The sequence below is a fragment of the Chenopodium album genome, chromosome 15 (assembly GCF_948465745.1).
Source record: "Chenopodium album chromosome 15, dcCheAlbu1.1, whole genome shotgun sequence".
Classification (NCBI taxonomy): domain Eukaryota; kingdom Viridiplantae; phylum Streptophyta; class Magnoliopsida; order Caryophyllales; family Amaranthaceae; genus Chenopodium; species Chenopodium album.
Window position 1 is genome coordinate 9,841,935 of NC_137848.1, and position 20,923 is coordinate 9,862,857.

Consider the following 20,923-nt stretch of genomic DNA (forward strand, 5'->3'; position numbering starts at 1 on the left):
TTTTATAGAATAATAAAATTAAGCTATATTTTTTGTAAAATACAATATAAAGTCAAAATAAAGTAAGGATTATATTAGTTATATTATAGCAACCGTGTAAACCATAAAACATGATCGCAATTCCCATATTCGCGCCTAAATTTTTTTTTTTTTTTTTTTTTTGGTGTTTATTTGGTGTTTAGAGAGTCATCAGGAGGGGGTGAGAACCCGATTCCAGGATATCCTGAAATCGGGAGGGAAGCTCTAACCACTTGAAATATCCCTCACTCTCGCACCTTAAACATGCATGTACATGACAATACTCATTAATACTTCATAAGTAGCTAATATCTTACTAAGAATAGCAGATTATTATTGCAAAATTGTGTGTATAAATATTAATAATCCAAGAATAGTAGATAAATAATTGATCATATAGTATTAAATGAGCTACTTCTGAGTTTAATGAGTGAAAGCAATACTAGTAAGCCGTTGCATTAAACTTATTATTTTCCCATGCATATTCCCTCAAAAAATAAATAAATAAATAAATAAATAAAATAAAATAAAAAATTAAAAGAACTTATTTTACCATGTTATCAGTAGTCTCAACAACGAAGTGAAACCTTGTGGAGCACCAGCAGCAACCAAACCCGAAAGCAGTGATCGCGGGAATAGGCCTTGACGCCCATAAGAAGAAGTCGAAGTTTGAGATGATGCCATGCGCAGTTAATGTTACAAGATATTGCCTTAATTGTGAAATGAAGATCAAATATAAAATATGAGTTCTTTTATTTGTTATTCAGTGAAAAAACTGAAGTATATGATAAATTATGCACATGTGCAATGATATTTATACCAGTACACAGATCATTAGTACTAGTAAGCAAATTCTTTACGTAACAAACTCAATCATTCATCAGTATTAACTAATTGTATTTTCTAATTAAATTCTATTACTTCCCAAGTTTAGTAATTAATTTTAGCAAGCGTCATCTACATATAAACCACTGTTTAATAAATAATAATTTTTGCCAATAACATACATACTACCACGTTGTAATCCTAAATCAATACAATAATTTACAAATGCGGCAAATTTTTAGAAAATAAATTCATGAAATGGATTCCTACAATATCATACACTATGAATTAAATTGAATTGATGCACTCACTAATTCATACTCCGTACTAAACTTGGGAATTTTACATGTTTAGGATTGTCTAGCTTAATCGACTTGTGAGTATGACTCACTTCCTTGGCATATTAGCATGTAAAATTGTTAATTTTCCAAAAATAAACACTATATTTCAGCAATTGGTAGTAGATAGATTCAAAATTTTAACAGCAAACATCGTGTAAATTAAATGACATAAAAAGATAATAATGTGTTTTCCTAAATTAATAAAATTTATCAATAATAAGCTTCAACTATCTCTAGTCACCCCCCAAAAAAAAGGCAAAGTTTCAAGTATCTCGAAATACTAGCATAAATTGTATAGGTGAGATGAGATTTAAGCCATTTTCTACTTCATTATTTGATAATAAAACTAATAATCCAACTACAAACTAAAGTCGCGAGTCCCTTGAGTTATGAAGTTGAACCTACATATCAATCAACTGATAAACCTTATATGAGAACCCAAAATCACAATAAAGGTTACATTTTTTTTACTTGCTATTTTAACAAAATTATACTACCTATGTTACAGAGCTAACTAAGAGTTTGGTTTACTTCTTTCAAAAAAAAAAAAAAAAAAAAGTGTGGTTTATAAACAAGGCTTAGGAGCTTCCATAACTAAAATCAATTGGCAATGGTAGGAGTAACTCCTCAACCTTATAAATTGGAACCATATCTTCTATTTCTCCAATGTGGAACACTCAAGTGGGCTAGAATGGGTTTCAACGCTTCCATTGGCAATTAATAGTGGCTCTGGTACCAATAATACTTTCCTCTATTACATCAAATCTAATATGGGTAAGTCATTTTTGAGTTCTTATAATAAAGGAGGCCAAAGGGTTTATTGTATCCAATATAACCTTTCTTAAGATCTCAAAACATTGTTAAATGTTTTTGAGTTCTTCGCATCGTCTTTAAACATATAATTAAAAATGCATACCCTAGATTTAGTTCTTACTTAAGTTATTGAAATGAATTCATTAGATTATGAAGAACTACTATATTCCTATCTACATTTTTTTTCCACTAGATTATGAATTGAAGTATCCTTACCAAGTGTTTCGAGTAAAACAATGGGACCTTGCCGAAGGTCCTAAGAAGTGGTGAATACTGGGCTCGGTCCAAATGATGCTGGGCCGAGGGTTTCCTGCACAGCAAACACACGTAAACTGGCCTCGGGGGTTATGCCGAGGATGGCCCCTCCGATGCCGAAGTCAGTACAATGTGTAGAGAGAAATAGCTATGCAAGAGAATTAATTGCTTGAGGCTATATATGAATGGATGATAAATGGTGCAATTGAAGGTTTTATACCTTAGCATAATGAGGAGAAATGGGCTTGGAGTCATATGGGTTGACCATGTTGACTGGGCCGCTGACTTGACTTTGACTTGGCATGATTGGAGGCTTGGGCCTTGACCTTGGCTTGTAATTGAATCATTTATGGATCAAGCCCAATTAGGCTTAATTGGACCCAAACAACTTGCCCCCCAGACCCGATTTGGAAGAATGACGGGTCGAATTTGGATTTAATAAAAATGGAGGGAAGTAAATGATTTAATTAAATAAAAAAGATTTAAAATTTTGAACAGTCATTAACGAAATAACTGTAATTTGGATAATTAGTGGGAAGTTGGACGGATAATGGGTTGTTAATTGGAGGAAAGTGTTTAACGGTTACTTAGTGAGGTATTTAAAAGAAATTAAGTGCACGAACCTCTAAACTTCCCATTTTTGGGAATATAAGGCCGGTTTCCGCACTCTCTCTCCTCACTTCTTCACAAATTCACACTCGAACTCACAAAAAACCCCTGATTCCGCTTCAAAACTTCACTAAATTCCCGAGATTAAGAACTTGAAACCGAAATTCGTTGCTCCGAACTTGTAGACCGGTAAATTCCGCTTCAGATCAAGGTAATTTTCTTTGATTTCTCTTCGATTTTTCTTGAATTTTGAAAGCACTCTCCTTTTTTCGACTTTCCTTCGAAAATCCGACAATGGTTGGAGGTAGAGCGCGTCAACCCCGGCGACCTGGTCAGGCTCGGGATCCGAGGGACCAAGTCGACACTTGGAATGGGGAAAGAGTCGAGGCTGACCCTGAAGAGGGTATCCGGGCAACCCCTTTGTCTTCGGCACCTCCCCAAGGAACGGGAGAGGCTGGTGTATCTGGCAGGAGGAAGTTCTGGCTGCCGCACCTTGGAGCTTGCTCCCTGAGTACAACGAGTGGCAGAATCCCGAAGCCATTTCGGCTATGATGTGGAACATTCCCTACCCCTGGTGGGTCCGGAATGCTGAGGCCTATCGCTTTGCCGAACAACTTATGTTGCACTACGGCATCCTGGAGGCGGATGGGTATTGGTGCCGAATGCCCACGGCCACAGACAGGATTCATCGTCCACCTCTTGGATATGTGGGGGTGTACACTAGGCAACTGCAATACGGGCTGCAATTCCCCTTAAATCCCTTCGTCAGGGATTTGCTGAGAAAGTACAGGATCTCCCTGTGCCAGTTAACGTCCGTCAGCATCCGAAGGGTGATGACGTATCTTTGGGTGTGCCGGTTCTTCGGTTATGAGCCGAATCTGCACTGTTTTAAAAAGCTGCACAAGCTCGTGCCGAACACCCAGAGCAGGTATGGTCAGCACGGCTCTGGCTGGTGGAAGATTGAGAATCACCCACAGTATTTAACCATGTGGCCGAACGATTCCTCGGATAAAGACTGGAAAGGTCAATGGGTCTGGGTTAGGGCACCCGCAGACCCCGAACATCCTTACTTCTTCGGCGCTCCGCGCTACCTATCCGAGCCTGACCCAGACATGCTGGACCTGGGTCCCGAAGAGCCCGATGCTGCTACCCATCCAAGTTATCAGCAAGCTTTTATCTTCGGGAAGAAGGAAAATCCTAGAGGGATCGGCCGGCTGAAGCACATACCGGAGACTTGGCTCCCCGACTCCCATTACGCCTTCCAAGAGAATATGTTGGCGGCTGTCGGCCTCAGCCGAAAGTTTAGAGACGGTAAGCACCTTCGGCTAGGGCCGAGGGATAGCATTTTCTTTTTTTTTTTTTTTTTTTTTTTTTTTGTTTTGCACTTATTTTAGTGCTTTTCGGCGTCCACCTCATTGCACTGATTTATTCTTTTTACTTTTCAGAGATAAACGAGAGCAACTCAGGGATTGACTACAATCGTTTGGGGGTAAACGCCGAAAGGGTTATACTAGACCGAGCCCCGGCGATCACTAATCCAAAGGACCGTCCGTTGCATCTGCATTCGATGGGCCTTCAGATTGAGGCTGCTGCAGACTATCTGAAGCAAAAGCCTTGGTGGGCTAAGCGGAACCCTCTAAGACGTTTGCTACCTTAAGAAGAGGAGGCCGCTTGGACATCTGAAGAAGTTATTAGGGTAATTGAAGCCTTAGAAGGAGGCGAAGGGACCTCCCGAGCTGCCGAAGAGGAAGCAGCAGCAGACGAGGCTCGGCTGAGAACCTTGGTAAGTTCTTCAGCATTTAGCAAGTATGTTTTTTCTTTCTTTTTTTTTTTAAACTCAAACCCTTCTTGCCCCCCACTTCTGCAGCCTGAGGAAGAGAGCAAAAGGAGAGAGGGAAAGGCTCCTGCACGTCCGAAGATCTTTCTAAGTCTTCTGATTCTGAAGACATGGATGAGCAACCTCTCATCCAAAGGAAGAGGAGAAGAACGGGTCCAGCTGTAGTGGGCCCGGATGATTTCGAGCTGAGGCCGATGCCCGGCGTAGTTATAAGGGAACCTGTCGCAGACAAGGGCAGGGTTCCTAGAGGTTCAAAGGGTCCTCCACCCCTAGTTTAGCCACCACCACCAATCTCGTTTCCCCCGAAGACCCCTCCACCTCCCCAAATCCAAGAAATGGAGGTGGACCAGAGGACTCCTGATCCAAAGGATGGGGTCCAGGAGGAGGTGCCTAACCAGGAGAGCGCTGCTAAGCTCCCTGGTGATAAAGCTGAAGAGGTGGCTGCAACTGAAAAAACGGCCGAAACCACTATTGATGAGGGCTTCACTGCTGAAATTCAGCAAGAAGTCGATGCTTTTTTGGACCAGCCTGAAGGAGAGGCTGAGATGATTAACTTGGAGGACGGTGCTGAAGAGACGAGGGAGAAGAACGCTGAAGTCCCTTCGTCCTCCATTTCTTCATTTCATACCTTCAGGTCTGAAGACATGGGATTCCACGCCCCCTTCATCAATGTTCCGGACAGTGTATGGGAAACAATTTGGGGCTGCCGAGAAGAAGCTGCATCCTTCTTCGGCGACTTTACTGGCATGTCCGAAGTGGAACGGGCAAGGGAGTGGTCGCTCAAGGCTACTGTTGGAATGGGGGAGTCCAGCAGAAGGGTCCCTGACCCTGCAGTAGACAACCAACGACTGCTGATGCAGGTACTTGCTCATTTTTATTTATTTCTTGCAACTTTAGCTCTTCAGTTAAGTTTTTTTTTTAACTGACTTGTGCCCTGGTTGCCAGGTTGTGTACAATCGGACTCTCACTGTAGAGCTGATAGACAATCTCCAGAACAAGCTGGAGATTGCCCAAGCTGAGGCAACGCTGGCCGAGACGAAAGTCAAGGCAGCCGAGGAGAAGCAAGCCGAGGCCCAGAGATATGAGAAGTAGGCTGCCGAGGCTAAGGGGAGAAGCTCATCAATGAATACAGGGCCGTTGACATCCCCAGATTTAGGGTTGCTGTTGAGCGCTGAATTGCTGAGGAGGTCAACACGAGGGTGGCCCTTCAGACCCAAGCTCTGCAGTCAAGGGTAGAGGTCCTGGAGGCCAAGGAGAAGACTGCCGAAGAGGCAATTAAGGCAAAGGATGATCAGATCTCTCAGGCCAAGGCTGCTGCTGAAGCCCAAAATCAGAAGATTCAAGATCTAGAGAATCGGCTGAAGGCCAAAGAGGATGATCTGACCCAGGCTAATACTACAATTGGCTTAGTCCGGGACCAGCTGAACAACACCAATGACACTGCCAACAGAGTTCAGCTGGAACTGGACGAGGCCAAGCGAAAACTGGCGAATCAGCAGGAGGCTTCTCAGAAAAGCCTGGAGGAAGTCCAGAAGAAGCTGGCCGATGTTGAGGCTCAGCTGGCTGAGAGGGTGTACACCGCGGCTCAATACTCGAAGGCTTTCAACAACGGGTACAAGGTGGCCTGAAGACTGGCCCTTCATGCAGCTCTTGAGCTGGACTGGTACCAATGTGAAATTTGGGCTGAAGACCCCAAAGATCCTGATATGGAGTTCGCCAGCCAGGCTGAGATAGATCTGGAGATCCGTCTCCAAGCTGAGGAACTGGAGGATGCTGAAGCTGAGGAAGTTGAGAACAAAGAGAACAAAGCTCAAGCTCAAGTTCAGCCCGCTTCTTCAGCAGCCGCAATTGATACCACCTTGGAGCCCAGCGTTGCTGGGAGGCCTGATCCTTCAGCTGAAGCCTAGGGACTCGGGCAGTCGTCTTCAGAATCTTGCGGATCAATGTGTGCTTGACTTTCTGAATTGCCGCTTCTGAATTTTTTGCCTCTGTTTTGCTTCAGCTTGCCTTGGTGTACAAACATTTTAGTTTTTTGCCTTGTACGTACTTCGGCAGCTGTAATTTTCCACTTGTGGGCGGCTGCCGATATTTATTTTTATGTTATGAAACACTTAGCTTTGTCCGAGCTTTTTACTCGTGTTATGAATTTGCTGTTTTTCTTCTTACTGCTTTGCCTTGAACTTGCGCATTAATCTAATGAATTTTTGAAAAATTTTCTAAGTAAAAAAGCCTTCGGCTTTAGAAGTTTTCAGCTGCTGATAATTTGCACTTGTAGTGCCTGTTGCCCCCCAGAATTCTGAAGATCAATCTTCGGATTTCTGAGACGATTGCCTGTCTTTCTTGATTTAGACGAAGCTTTTTTGTATTTAATAAATTTTTTATTGTTATGCGATTATTCTTGGCTTTCTGTCTATCTGAAAGAATGGATATCTGAGACACAAGGCTAACTTAAGGCAATGTACCAAACAATGACCCTCTGGGATACAGGGCTTAGTGAAAACAATATCCCAGATTCGTCCACGGACTCATTGCCTTGGAGAACAAGTCTTACTGAAGTTTTCACTTCAGCTGAAAGACCAGTGTTCTATAAAAGGCGAGTTTTTCAACAATCTGAAACCCAGTGCCTTAAAGGCGAAGGCTTCAGACAGGGCTAAAGAAAACCCTTAAAAGAGTAGATAGAATAAAGAAAAATGAAAGAATAAAAATTTCAAATATTTGTAGAAATGGTGGCTCTGAGGCCTTTCATTAATAACTTTAAAATGTACTTACAAAGATTGTTCTGCCCCGAAGGGTCTACACATGATATTTCTTAAGTAAATCAGCATTCCAATGATTTTTCACCTCAGTTCCATCCAACTGCCGAAGTCGGTATGTCCCCGACTGAAACTCATCATAAATCTCGTAAGGTCCCTCCCAAGTGGCCGAGAGTTTTCCATGGATTCGGCTTTTCTGAACTGCTGCAGCATTCCGAAGGACAAGGTCTCCAACTCTGAGAGGCCTTGCATGGACCCTTCGGTTATAAAATTTGCTTATTCTCTACTTGTATGCAACCATTCTATCCCTGGCTGAGTCTCTTACTTCGTCAAGGAAATCAAGAGATTCCTTCATCAGCTGCTCATTCTCAGCCGAGAAGTGGTGCACTTGTAGACTTTCGGAACCGATCTCCACTGGAAGAACAGCTTCGGCACCATACACCAACTCAAAAGGTGAGCAGCCCGTTGCCTCCTTTTCAGTTGTCCGAAGTGACCAGAGAGTTCCAGGAATTTCTTCCAGCCATTTGGACTTTTGATCCTCAACCCTCTTCTTGAGAGCATTAAGAATCTGCTTATTTGCAGCTTCGGCGTGTCCATTACTTTGCGGATGGCACACCGCTGAATATGCCAATTTGATGCCGAACTGATCTGTATACCGTTTTAACGGAAGATTGTCGAATTGTCTTCCATGATCAAAGACAAATACTTTAGGGATGCCGAAACGAGTAATAATGTTCTGCTAGATGAATTTTCTGACAGTTTGCTCTGTAATGTTCGAGGCTGCCTCGGCCTTGATCCATTTGCTGAAATAGTCTATGCCGACTATCAGCCATTTTTTCAGATATGGAGCATCCGGAAAGGGACCCAGGATATCCAGCCCCCACTGGGCAAATGGAAGCGGATTCAAGACTGACTGAAGCTCCTAGGCCGGCTGATGGATGACTGGTGCAAATTTTTGACATTTTTCGCATTTTCTGACCAGCTCCTTAGCATCTGAGATCATGGTGGGCCAATAGTACCCTGCTCTTAAAGCTTTATGGGCTAATGTCCTTCCCCCGATGTGATTTCCACAGATGCCAAGATGGATTTCTCGAAGGATATAATCAGCGTCTGTTGGACCTACACATTTCAGCAATGGGGCTGAGAAGGATTTTTTCAGCAGCTCTCCATTAAAGACAATGAACCTAGAACTGGTTCGCTTCAGCTTGGAAGCTAAGGTTTTGTCTTCGGGAATTTCTCCCCGAAGCTTGAAATCTAGGATGGGATCCATCCAGCTGGGTTCCTGGTCGACGCAACACACTTCAGGTGCTTCGTCAACACTTCTTTCTCGGCACATCTCCACATAAACAAATCGGTTCAGCTTACTAAGAGTTGAACTAGCAAGCTTGGAGAGTGCGTCGGCTTAGGCATTCTGACCCTTTGGGATCAGCTGAACTTCAAAGGTTCTCAGCTTTGCAATAACTGATTTGATCTTGGCGAGGTAACCTATCATAGAGGGCTCTTTGGCATCATAATTGCCCCCGATCTGATATGCAACTAGCTGAGAATTTGTCTTTAGACAGACATGTTCGGTTTCCAGAGAGATGGACAGTTCTAGGTCAGCAATTGTTGCCTCGTACTCGGCTTTGTTGTTCGAAGCTTTGAAAGAAAATTTGAGTGCATAGGGGATTTGCCTTCGGGAGAGGTTATCACTACCCTTGCCCCCGAACCATTTACGGTGGAGGATCCATCCGTAAAAACGGTCCACATTTTCTTTTCTTCATCTAGCGTTTCCTGGTACGAGCATTCGGCTAGAAAGTCCGCTCGAACTTGAGCCTTGATGGCTGCTCTCGGCTGGTAGCTGATGCTGAACTCGGTGAGCTCGAAAGCCCACTTGGCCAACCTACCAGATTTTTCAACTTTGCCGAGGACTTTTTCCAACGGCTGATCAGTTAAGACCACTATTTGATGGCAATCAAAATAGGGCCTCAGCTTCCGAGCAGCTACCACTACTGCAAATGAAACTTTCTCAAGTAAGGGTTAGCGGGTCTCGACATCCGTCAGAGTGTGACTGACGAAGTAGATCGGCTTCTGAATTTTATTTTCTTCCTTCAGCAGCACTACACTGATGGTGGCTGGGCTAACAACCACGTACAAGTACAGAGATTCTCCTTCCACCGGGCTAGCCAGCGTTGGGAGTTGAGCCAGATGCTCTCGAATCTGCTTGAAGGCTTCTCTTTGCTCGTCTTCCCAGATGAGCTCTTTTGTTTTGGGGAGTTTCAGGGCTTTGAAGAAAGGTAACCCCTTATCCGAGGCTCTAGAGATAAACCTTGAGAGGGCTACCATTCTTCTAGTGAGCCGCTGAACATCCCTCTTTGTTTTCGGCTCAAGGAGATCGAGTGCTGCTTGCACCTTCGCGGGATTGGCATCAATCCTCTTTTGTTGACCATGAAGCCGAGAAATTTTCCAGACTTCACGCCGAAGACACACTTTTTCGGATTCAGCTTCATTTGGTGATTTCTTAAGGTGGCGAAGGTTTCAGCCAGGACCTTAACATGGTCTTCATCCTTTTTGCTTTTGACGATAGAATCGTCAACATAGACTTTCATGTTGCGGCCTTTTTGATCGGCAAAAACCTGATCCACCAGCCTTTGGTAAGTTGCCCCCGCATTTTTCAATCAGAAGGGCATCATTTTGTAATTGTACACCCCGGCGTTCGTGACGAATGTCGTCTTTGCTCGGTCGTCGGGGTGCATGAAGATCTGATGGTACCCCGAGAATGCGTCCATGAAACTAAGCAAGGCATGGCCACTTGTCGAGTCGACTAGCTGATCGATCCTCGACAAGGGAGAAGGACAAGCCTTATTCAGGTTCGTGAAGTCAACGCACATTCTCCAGGTGCCATTTGCGTTCTGAACCATCACTACATTAGCCAGCCATTCTGGGTACTAACAGGGTTCGATGAAGCCTGCATCCGGCAACTTTTTGACTTCGGCTGCGATGTCTCGGTTCTTGCTTGCGGAGTAATTCCGCTTCTTTTGCTTAACTGGCCGATACGTGGGGTTGACATTAAGCCTGTGAGAGATGAGGTCTGGACTTATCCCGGGCATGTCAGCTGCCGAGAAAGCAAACACATCTCGGTTGTCCCGAAAGAGTTGGATGAGTTCAACGCGGACATTTGGATCAAGGTCCATTCCGATTGTAACACATTTTTCAGCATCTCCTTCGGTCAACTCGACCGTTTCAATCTATTGATCCAGCTCCATTAATTTGGGGCCAGATTCTTCATCATCTGGTCTGCTGTCAATGTCAGCAGGCGTCCTAGACTTTTTCTTCAGCAGGCTCTCTAAGTCGTTCGGCTCAGATGAAGAACCAGCTTTTTCTTTCTCTGACCGTTTTTCTTTGGCCGGAGAACCTTGGGCCGAAGCACTTAGGCCTTTCGGCTTCTTCGCACTTGGCTCTTTTTCTTTTTCTTTCTCCTCCTCATCCTCATTGTCGTCGTCTTTCGAACGACTAGTGGATGGCTTGAGCTAGTTGCACCTTCGGGCCTCCTTTTGGCTGCCCTCAATTCTTTCGGGGTAGCCGGCATCCGAAACATATATCATCACTTGATGGTATGTTGAAACTACCCCTTGAATTTCGTGAATCATAGGTCTCCCCATGATCACGTTGTACACTGAAGGAGCGTCGATGACCAAGAATTCAGTCCTGGCGTTCCTGGCTGCTTCAGCACGGCCGATGGTGACAGGAAGGAGGACCTTCCCATCAGGATAAGTTGAAGCTTCGTTGAATCCAAAAACCGGGTAGGGTAATGGCGTTAGGTGTTTGGGCTTCAGCTTGATTTGGTTGTAGGCCTTTCGGAACAAAATGTTTGCTCCGCTGCCTCCATCCACGAGAGTCCTGGACACATCGTGGTTGGCAATTGTAGCAACAATCGCCAAGGGATCCTCATGAGGGAATGTCACCCCCCGGCAGTCGGCGGCTGAGAATGTCATGTTCGGCGCCGGGGACTGAGGAGGTTGGATGTCAGCATTGTTCACCTGGTAGGTCAGAGCCCTAAGGTGACGCTTATGCTCCCTTCGAGAACACGTCCCCCCGGATAAAACATGTATCGGGGCGAATTTTTCCTCCGAAGTCTTGTTGTTCTTTCAGGGAAGTCCAGCTCTTGCCGAGATTCTTTCTCAGACATCTCAGCCTCTTTTTTCTTGCGGTGATCCGCAATATATTTTTTCAAGTATCCCTTCCGGACCATATCCTCGATTTGGTCCTTCAGCTGGATACATTCTTCAGTGTTGTGTCCCGGTGACTCGTGGAACTCACACCAAAGATTTTTATTTTTCTGCTGATACCACTGGGGAAGTGGTCTCGGCTTTCGGTAACTCTGGTCTCCCTTCATCACGCTGTAGATCTTGGCGCGTGGGAGGGCGAGCGGAGTGTAGGATTCATATCTGCCCAGATAAGGTGCAGATTTCTCCTTCTTCGGCTCGTTGGCCGAAGCTTGTTCTGAGGCTTTCGCCTTTCCTTTCAACTTCTAGCCTTGGCCTTCAGTCGATTGTTGTTTTTGTTTCCCGCCCTTAGTTTGAGGTTGGGTTTTTGTTTTGTTCCATTCCTCGACTCGGATGAATTTGTCCGAAGCATTGAGAGCTTCCTCCAAGGTTTTGGGTGAATTCATGACCATGAAGTCGGAGAACGGACCAGTTCGAAGGTCGTGCTGAAGAGCGAAAACGGCCAGCCCTTGATCCAGCCGAGAAATGCTGGATGACTCGTTGCTGAAACGAGTTAGATAGTCCCGGATGCTTTCGGCCTCACCTTGCTGCAGGCCCATGAGCTCTGCAGTTGTTTTCTCTCGGCGGTTTGCCGTGGAAAACTTGCTTTTGAATTTGGCGGACAAGTCGTCCTACCCTATTATGGAACCCTCCTTTACTCCCTTGGAGATCCACGCTTGCGCGACCCCCTTGAGAGTGGTAGGAAAGTATTTGCACCAGGTCGCTTTGGACCTGGGGCACAGATGCATATGCCCCTCATAGGAGGCAATATGGTCCTTCGGATCCGAAGTCCCATCATAAGTAATGTGCGACGGGATTTTAACCGTCGGCACATGCTCTTCCAGGATCCATTGCTCGAATGGAGAACTGGTTGGAAGCATCACAGCTTTGCCCTTACTTATGGCCGAAGGAACCGCTCTCCGCCCTCTCAGAGAGGTAGAAGTGGTTTTCGTTCCTTGGTCAGAAGGTTGGGGCTCGTTCCCCGGGAATGTGAGGCGGCTGTGCACACTCTGTTCCCTGCGGCCGAGGCGCTCATGAACGCTTCGGCGAATAGTATCCGGCCGAGAGGCTGAACTACTACTTTTATGAGTTTTGCTCAAGGTGAGCTGAGTAGAAGGCTCCTTGAAGAAATGCGAGTTCCTTTGTCTTTCTCGCTCGGTTCTCCAAATATCCTCTTCCCAATTTTCCTCCAACTCCTTGAAAGATTGGGGTCTCTTCCCCTCTTGCCCGGTCTTCCTCCGCTGATGCCTGGTTTGTGGAGGTGACCGGTCACGAGGTGGTAGCATCATGCCGGCCTTTAGGCCTCCATGAAAACCGCCACTGCTCGCGCAATTTCCTCGGTGGAGGGTCCCATTTGAGGGGTCCCTCTATGAGTTTGGGGGTGAGAATGGATGCTCAAAGGCGGGCTTCGAGTGTTGGAATGAGCCCTTGGGTTGGACTGAGCTGCAGCGTCAGACCGAAGAGGACTCGTCCTACACTGCGAACGGATGGAGGGAGATTGCGACCTCTCCCTTGATGGCCCTCCCGAGCTGGCTTCCTCGGAGGAATGCCTGTTCAGAGAAGGTGGAGATGGCGGAGATGGAGGGTCCAAGGGCCTCTTTCCCTCCGTCATCATTATGCGGCTCCTCTTTGATGAAGAAGGACCGCCCTCGGATTTTTTGTTCTTGCGGTTCTTAGCCATGGATACTAAGGTGAGAGCAAGATTGGAATTGGCTTAAAGATTTTTTGAAAGTCTTCCCCACAGACGGCGCCAAATTGTTTCGGGTAAAACAATGGGACCTTACCGAAGGCCCTGAGAAGTGGTGAAGACTGGGCTCGGTCCAAATGATGTTGGGCCGAGGGTTTCCTGTACAGCAAACGCACGTAAAATGGCCTCGGGGGTTATGTCGAGGATGGCCCCTCCGATGCCGAAGTCAGTACAATGTGTAGAGAGAAATAGCTATGCAAGAGAATTAATTGCTTGAGGCTATATATGAATGGATGATAAATGGTGCAATTGAAGGTTTTATACCTTAGCATAATGAGGAGAAATGGGCTTGGAGTCATATGGGCTGACCATGTTGACTGGTCGCTGACTTGACTTTGACTTGGCATGATTGGAGGCTTGGGCCTTGACCTTGGCTTGTAATTGAATCATTTATGGATCAGGCCCAATTAGGCTTAATTGGACCCAAACACCAAGTTTTTTTATATTGTATTTTTCTTTTTTTTTTTAAATAAAAAAAAATCTGTTTTGAATTAAACAACAATACATGACTAAAATTATGTCAAAAGTCTATATTATACTTCCTCCGTTTTTTTTTTACTTGAGACCATTTGACTTTTACACTATTCACACAACACGCTTTGATTCGCTTTTGTGGATTATAGATATGATAAAACATATTCATGTGGGATCATATTTGAATCGTTTCAATGTATATTTTATTAATATCCACTTTTTATAATTTTACAATATTGATAATTAGAGATGTTAATCGTTCAAAACATGCGTTGGCAAGCGTGATATAGAAAGATGTCAACTAAAAAAACAGAGAGAGTAATAGATTTATGACCCTTGTGAACTCGAATAACAAAAGAAACTAAATGTGCACATTTATATTATGGAGTACAAGCAATTTTTGTTTATTTATTTGGCATAACTCTACCGAACAAGTCAACCCAATCTTATTTTGTTGGTCAATTTCCTTGAAATTTGGGGGGGGGGGGGGGATTTCCTCAATGTGAAGCCGCTGGCCAGTAAAGCTTGACCGCTTGATCTCATGACCTTAAGGTCATATATATATAAGGTCCATTCTATAATCACTAGACCAATTATTTCTTGATAAAAATGTTAATTATTGGTCTCATTCACTTCACCTTATTTTTCCTTAACTAAAATTATTTTTACTGAAACAAAATTATATTTGTTGAACTTAAATTATTTTTACTGAACTGAAATTAATTTTACTAAACTGAAATTATTTTTACTGATTTTCTATTATAATTTTTCTTTAAAAAAACTGAATTTTACTGAACTGAACTTATTTTTACTGAATTGAAATTATTTTTACTGAACTGAAATTAATTTTAATAAACTGAAATTATTTTTACTTAATATTATTTTTTTAAGGTGAAGTGAACAGGGTCTTACTCCACACAAGATGTTTAATTAAATACAAACTTTGGGTTAATAACGCGATTTGAATATGACAAATAGCTCACTAGTATCAATTAAATTACTACATCAATATATTGTAAACCAAATGACAATATTAAAAACAAAAAGAGTGACGGTACGCTAGCTATTTCTATTGGGATTCAAACATTTCAAGCTATACTAGTCACCTAGAAATTTTCAAATTTGGCTCCAATTATTTAATTTGAATGTTTGTTAATTAAGTTGTTGAGTACAATATAAATAGGTCCTAAGACTCCTTTTAAGGCAATAAATAAAAAATTAAAAATCACTAGTACATATATAGTATAGTTTTTACAATTTGTCAATTCATGCAATCCCATTTCTCAAACAAGATTTGTATTCGTTTAGTCATGGGTGTCGTTGATTCATATTCTACGGTCCTTCTAACAATGATCACCGTGTGGTTGTTGTTTACACCTTGCATCGCCGGGGATGGTAAGGCCGTAACACCATCCATACCCCTTGTAATCGCCTCCCATTGCTCGGACAAATGTGGAAATGTAAGCATTCCATACCCATTTGGTATCGAAGATGGTTGTTACTTAGAAGAACCCGATATTACACCTTTTTCTTCCTTCAAAATCAATTGTAGTAATCATCATAATAGCCTTCCTACAATTTTTGGTACCAACTTTGAAATACTTAACATTTCAGTAAAAGAGGGTGATTTTCATTCTAAATTACCAGTTTCTTACGATTGTTACAACCAAAGCGGGTATGTTAACAGTTGGATGACTTGGTTCAACCTTGTAACGTTTACCTTATCTAGCACGAAAAACATATTAGTTGCTATAGGGTGTGACACCTATGCCACATTTTCGGGTGTTAGAGGTGACAAGGAATATGGAACAGGATGCATGACTAGATGTGTTGAGCCGGAAGATGTCATAGACGGTGAATGTACCGGTGTTGGTTGTTGTCAAGCCTCTATTCCCGGTGGAATTAACAACGTTACCGTGTATTTAGACAGTTTTAACAACCATAGTTCCGTGTATAGTTTTAACCCGTGCAATGTCGCATTTCCGGTAGCAAAAGATGTGTTTACGTTTAATAGAAGATATTTAAGTCATGATATGGAGTACTACCAAAGCTTGGCCCTTCCTGTAGTGTACAATTGGGCTATTGGACGTAACAATTGTTCAGTGGCAAAAGCAAATGGGACCTGCTTGTGTACAGAGAACGCGGATTGTTATGATCCGGTTCACGAATTGGGATATTGTTGTAACTGTAAAGATGGTTATTCTGGTAACCCTTACCTTCCTCAAGGATGCTTAGGTAAAAATCTATATACTTTCTTCCCTTTTTAAAAAATACAATAGTTAATTTTATAATGAAAAACTTTTGTATTCACCCAGATATTAGTGTACATCGAGAAGTATAAGGGTAACTTTTAGCTAATTTTAGGGTAACTTTTTGCCTTTTTTTGGGTAACTTTAAACATAATACAATTTTTATATAAATAAACAATAAGAAAAGTTTTATAAAGGTAATTTAATTACATCAAATTGAATATTTTTGCCAAATTAGAGATGTACAATTACGAAGTATCTTCTAACATAGAAATAAATTAATATACCTCGTGAATACTACTACTGTATACCTTATCAATAATAATTATTTGCCATTAGATCAGATCTTATTATATTAATCTATATATAATTGTTAGTTTAATTGGACGAATTCTTCATTCAACTAAGTACTAACACTATGTCAAAGAATATTGACGAATAAAGTATAGTATATATGTGCAACTAGCTAATGATTCTAAATTAACTACAATGCCATAGTTCCTCAAAAAATGAAAAAAAATACAATGCCATAATTAAATTGTAGCTTAATTAATACACGTGCTTATGTGCTATACCTCTAAATGCATTTTGATTCAGTCAATTTAAGTATAAAAACAAAAAGTAAATAAATAAAGGTGCAACCAAGTGCATACGCTTATGCATACCTCTAATAATTTATGCAGCTAGTTGAACTATTAATTATGTGAAATTTAAACAATAATGATTATATTTTTAACTAGTTAACGTTAATCTATATTAAATAAGTTCAGTAAATTATTTTATTTTTTTTATCTAATATTGTTGTTTTATGGTTTTTCTTAGACATAAATGAATGTGAAGGGGCAAATGAGTGTGAGAAAGTGGAATATTGCAGAAACACAATTGGAGGGTATTATTGTAAATGTCCTAAAGGCTACCACGGTAATGGGACTACAACTGATCGTTGCATTCCTCATACAAAGCCTAAGCCTTGGCTCACTCCTGTCTTGGTCACTGCAGGTATGCCATAGCTTAAACATGTCTTAGCTCTATTTCGTTTTATTTTATTATTATTAGCAATCCAAATAAATAAAGGAAAATTTGTCAAAAAAACCTTTTAAAAACACCATTTTGCTAAAAAAAACCTTTTAAAAGCTTTGTGGTTAAAAAAACCACCACGTTCGTTTTTTTGCGAGAGGAAACCTATTTCCCTAATTACCCTCTAATAAACTTAATTAAAATCTAGTTTCTTCTCATTTCTTCTAACTAACCTCTAACCTCCCAAATTACTAAATTAGTAGATTTAATTAATATATATAAAAAAACCACCACCCCTCCCCTTCCTCCTCCCATGGCATCAACCCTCTCCCCCACCGAACTCGCTGTCCAGAGCCATCCACCTCTAGCAACCTTCTCCACCGCCAGACGACCCTCCCTTTCCCCCTAATCACCACCCGACAACCACCTCCTTAATTTTGAAAAACCCTAGAAAATCGATTTGGGGGTTTTTAATTTTGTGCATCTTGCTTGCAATTGATACTTGTTTTGGCTTTGATTATGTATGTGATGTGATGATAGGGTGATTTAGAAGCAAATTGCAATTGATTTGGACTTGATTTGAGCATGTTTGAGTAAATAAGAGCCAAAAATTCAAAAGGAGGTGGTGGTCGCCAACGGGGATAAGGGTGAAAGGGAGGGTCAACCACTCAACCAGAGGTGGAGGTAGGTCGGAGGAGGTGGGGGGATCTGGGTGGCGGGTCCGGTGGGTGAGGGGGTTGCTTCCAAGGTAGGGGGAAAGGGTGGTTGGTTGGTAGTTGGGGTGGTGGTTTTTTTTATGTATAAATTAAATCTAATTATTAAATTGGTTGGGTTAGAGGTTAATTAGAAGAAATAAGAGGAAATTAGAGTCTAATTAAGTTAATTAGAGTATAATTAAGGAAATGGATTTCCTCTCGCAAAAAAAAAATGAACGTGGTGGTTATTTTTAAACAAAAAGCTTTTAAAAGTTTTTTTTTCGTAAAATAGTGCTTTTAAAAGGTTTTTTTGACAAATTTTTCATAAATAAATGAGTATGTTCATTAGTTTTTCAAGCCGAGCTTTGTTGTATTCAGTTTGTGAAATATTCGAGTTGAGCCTAAATAGTTTAATAAAGAACTAACTAGGCTATTAATACCCTTAAATCTAACATAACGCAACTCATTTGTCGGCTCCACTTTATAAGTAATCATATACTTCATTTTATCGAGAATTCAACATTGCGCATGAGTTAGCCGAATCATTGCACCTATTAATCCACTAGCACTTTGGCCTTATACAAGATGACTCGCTATTGATGACCCACTCCAACTCCCCGAATAATCAAGTCTAGGTGCTTCTACAGCTATATATGAACATATATTGTATATCGTGTTCATCTCAAAATTTTAAATAATTAGGAAATTTTGTTAGAAAAAACTATTTATAACAACTTTTTTGTTGGGAAAAAACCTTATAAAATTTTTTTGGCAACTAAAAAGTAGATAGTAAATTTTTTTTGTTAAAGGCAACACGAGATCTCTAATCACTCAATAAACCTCTAATTTCCCATTAATTCTTCTAATCACTCATAACTCTCACTTAACTATTAATAATTAAGTTAATTTATAAATAAAAACAAAAACCAATCCCACCACCACCAACCAGCCACCCCCTCTCTTTCCTCTTTACCCTCGCCGCGACCACCCTCCTAATTCCTAACCCGGAAATTCCACCCAATAGAGTGGTTGTGAGGCTGCAGCTGCGATCGAAGTTGGTGCGGTGAGACTTGGCGATGGCCAGCGCTGATTGGTGAGTCGAATTGTGGTTGATGGTTTGAAGAGGTTTTGTGATTTAATTGTGGTTGCTGATATATGGCGAAGGAAGCAGGTTGTGATGATGTGTGATGTGTCGTTGCGGAGGGCTAGTCGAAGCAAGGAAGCTCGGCGGGCAACTGCCAAGGTCGCAAATGCGGCGATGGATTGGAGGTTGGTCGCCGAGAGTGGGGGTTATAGGCGGCGGCTTGGATGGGGAGGGGGAAGGGGTGGCTGGTTGGTGGTGGTTTTTGTTTTTTTTTTTTTAATTTATATATTAATTTAAGTATTAAATAGATAAATGAAAGTTAAAGTGTAATTAGAAAAATAAGAGAAATTAGAGGTTAATTAAGTGAATTAGAGATTCTTGGTTGTCCTCAACAAAAAAAATTTAGAATTAGGTTTTAAGTTGTCAAAAAAAAATTATAAGGTTTTTCCGACAAAAAAAGGCGCTTTAAAAGGTTTTTTCTGACAAAATTTTCAAATAATTAAGCAGATTGGCATTTTCATTTTGTAGGTATAGGTGGTGGTGCCGTAATTTTGCTTGTGATTGGATTTATCTTGCACTGGAAACATGGGAAAACACAACTCAAAAATATGCGAGAAAGTTATTTTCGTCAAAATGGTGGTTTGCTTTTACATAGTAAACTCTCTGGACAAGATGTTGATATACTGAAAATATTTTCTATACAAGATCTAGAAATTGCAACCGATAATTATAGCGATGAAAATATAATTGGAAGAGGAGGTTTCGGCGTTGTTTACAAGGGAATTTTGCCAAATAATCAAGTTGTTGCAATAAAAAAATCCCTCAAGGTGGATCCGAACCAAGTTGAGCAATTCGTTAATGAAGTTCTTGTTCTATCACAAATCAACAACAAAAATGTGGTCAAGTTACTAGGTTGTTGTCTTGAGAGCGAAGCACCACTATTGGTGTACGAGTTCATCAACAATGGGACGTTATATGATCATTTAGACGATCCAATCAAAGCATCCTTAATGAAATGGCATGTGCGGTTAAATATAGCATCTGAAGTTGCTGATGTGCTATCATATCTACACAATACAATCTCAACACCAATAATTCATAGGGATATGAAGTCGATGAATATACTCGTAGATGAAAGGTACACAGCTAAAGTATCAGACTTTGGAGCTTCAAGGTTGGTTCCATCGGACCAAGACCAGTTGGCAACAATGGTGCTAGGAACATGGGGGTATTTGGATCCCGAATATATGCAAACAAGTGAACTAACTCAAAAAAGTGATGTTTATAGTTTTGGTGTTGTTCTGTTGGAGTTATTGACTAGGAAAAAGGTAGTATCTAACGATAGACCCGAAACTGAAAGAGGCCTCGCTATGCATTTCATACTGAAGATGAAAGAAGGCCGATTGTTTGACATACTTGACAAATACATAGTGAGCGAGGAAACTGTTGAAGAAATACAAAAGGTAGCCATTTTAGCTAAATGGTGTTTAATGTTAAAAGGAGAGGAAAGGCCTACGATGAAGGAGGTTGCAATGGAACTCGAAACAATAAAAAGAAAAGGATCGCATCCATGGAGTAACAATGAATTATTTCAAGAAGGCGATTGTGAGTTTTTGCTCGGAGAACTTTCAAGATCAGATTACGGCGAAAGTAGCATTGGTTATGACTCAAGTACATATGATTCACGCATGGTTTCATCTTTGGGAGGTGGAAGGTAACCGCAGTTGTATGGTTGCCAACTTATCTGTACAATGTTAACTGAAGTTTTTTTATTTTTTTATTTTTTTTTTTTGACGAGATATTGTAAGTTGTACTAAATCACATTCAATTTTTTTTTTTTTTCCATGCATAATTTGTCTAAATTGCGTATCTATTAATCGCCAGTTTCTAGATCTCACTCATACAAACTCCTGTAAACATCCTTCCCAGCTAAGTATTTTGCAGCAATTTCTGCTCTGTGTA

At 41.6% G+C, this 20,923-nt stretch overlaps 1 pseudogene; it reads left to right on the forward strand.

The window, feature by feature from the left end:
- The first annotated feature begins 15,226 nt into the window (after positions 1–15,226).
- Positions 15,227–20,913, forward strand: LOC145580773 (putative wall-associated receptor kinase-like 16 pseudogene; annotated as a pseudogene).
- Positions 20,914–20,923: the final 10 nt, after the last annotated feature.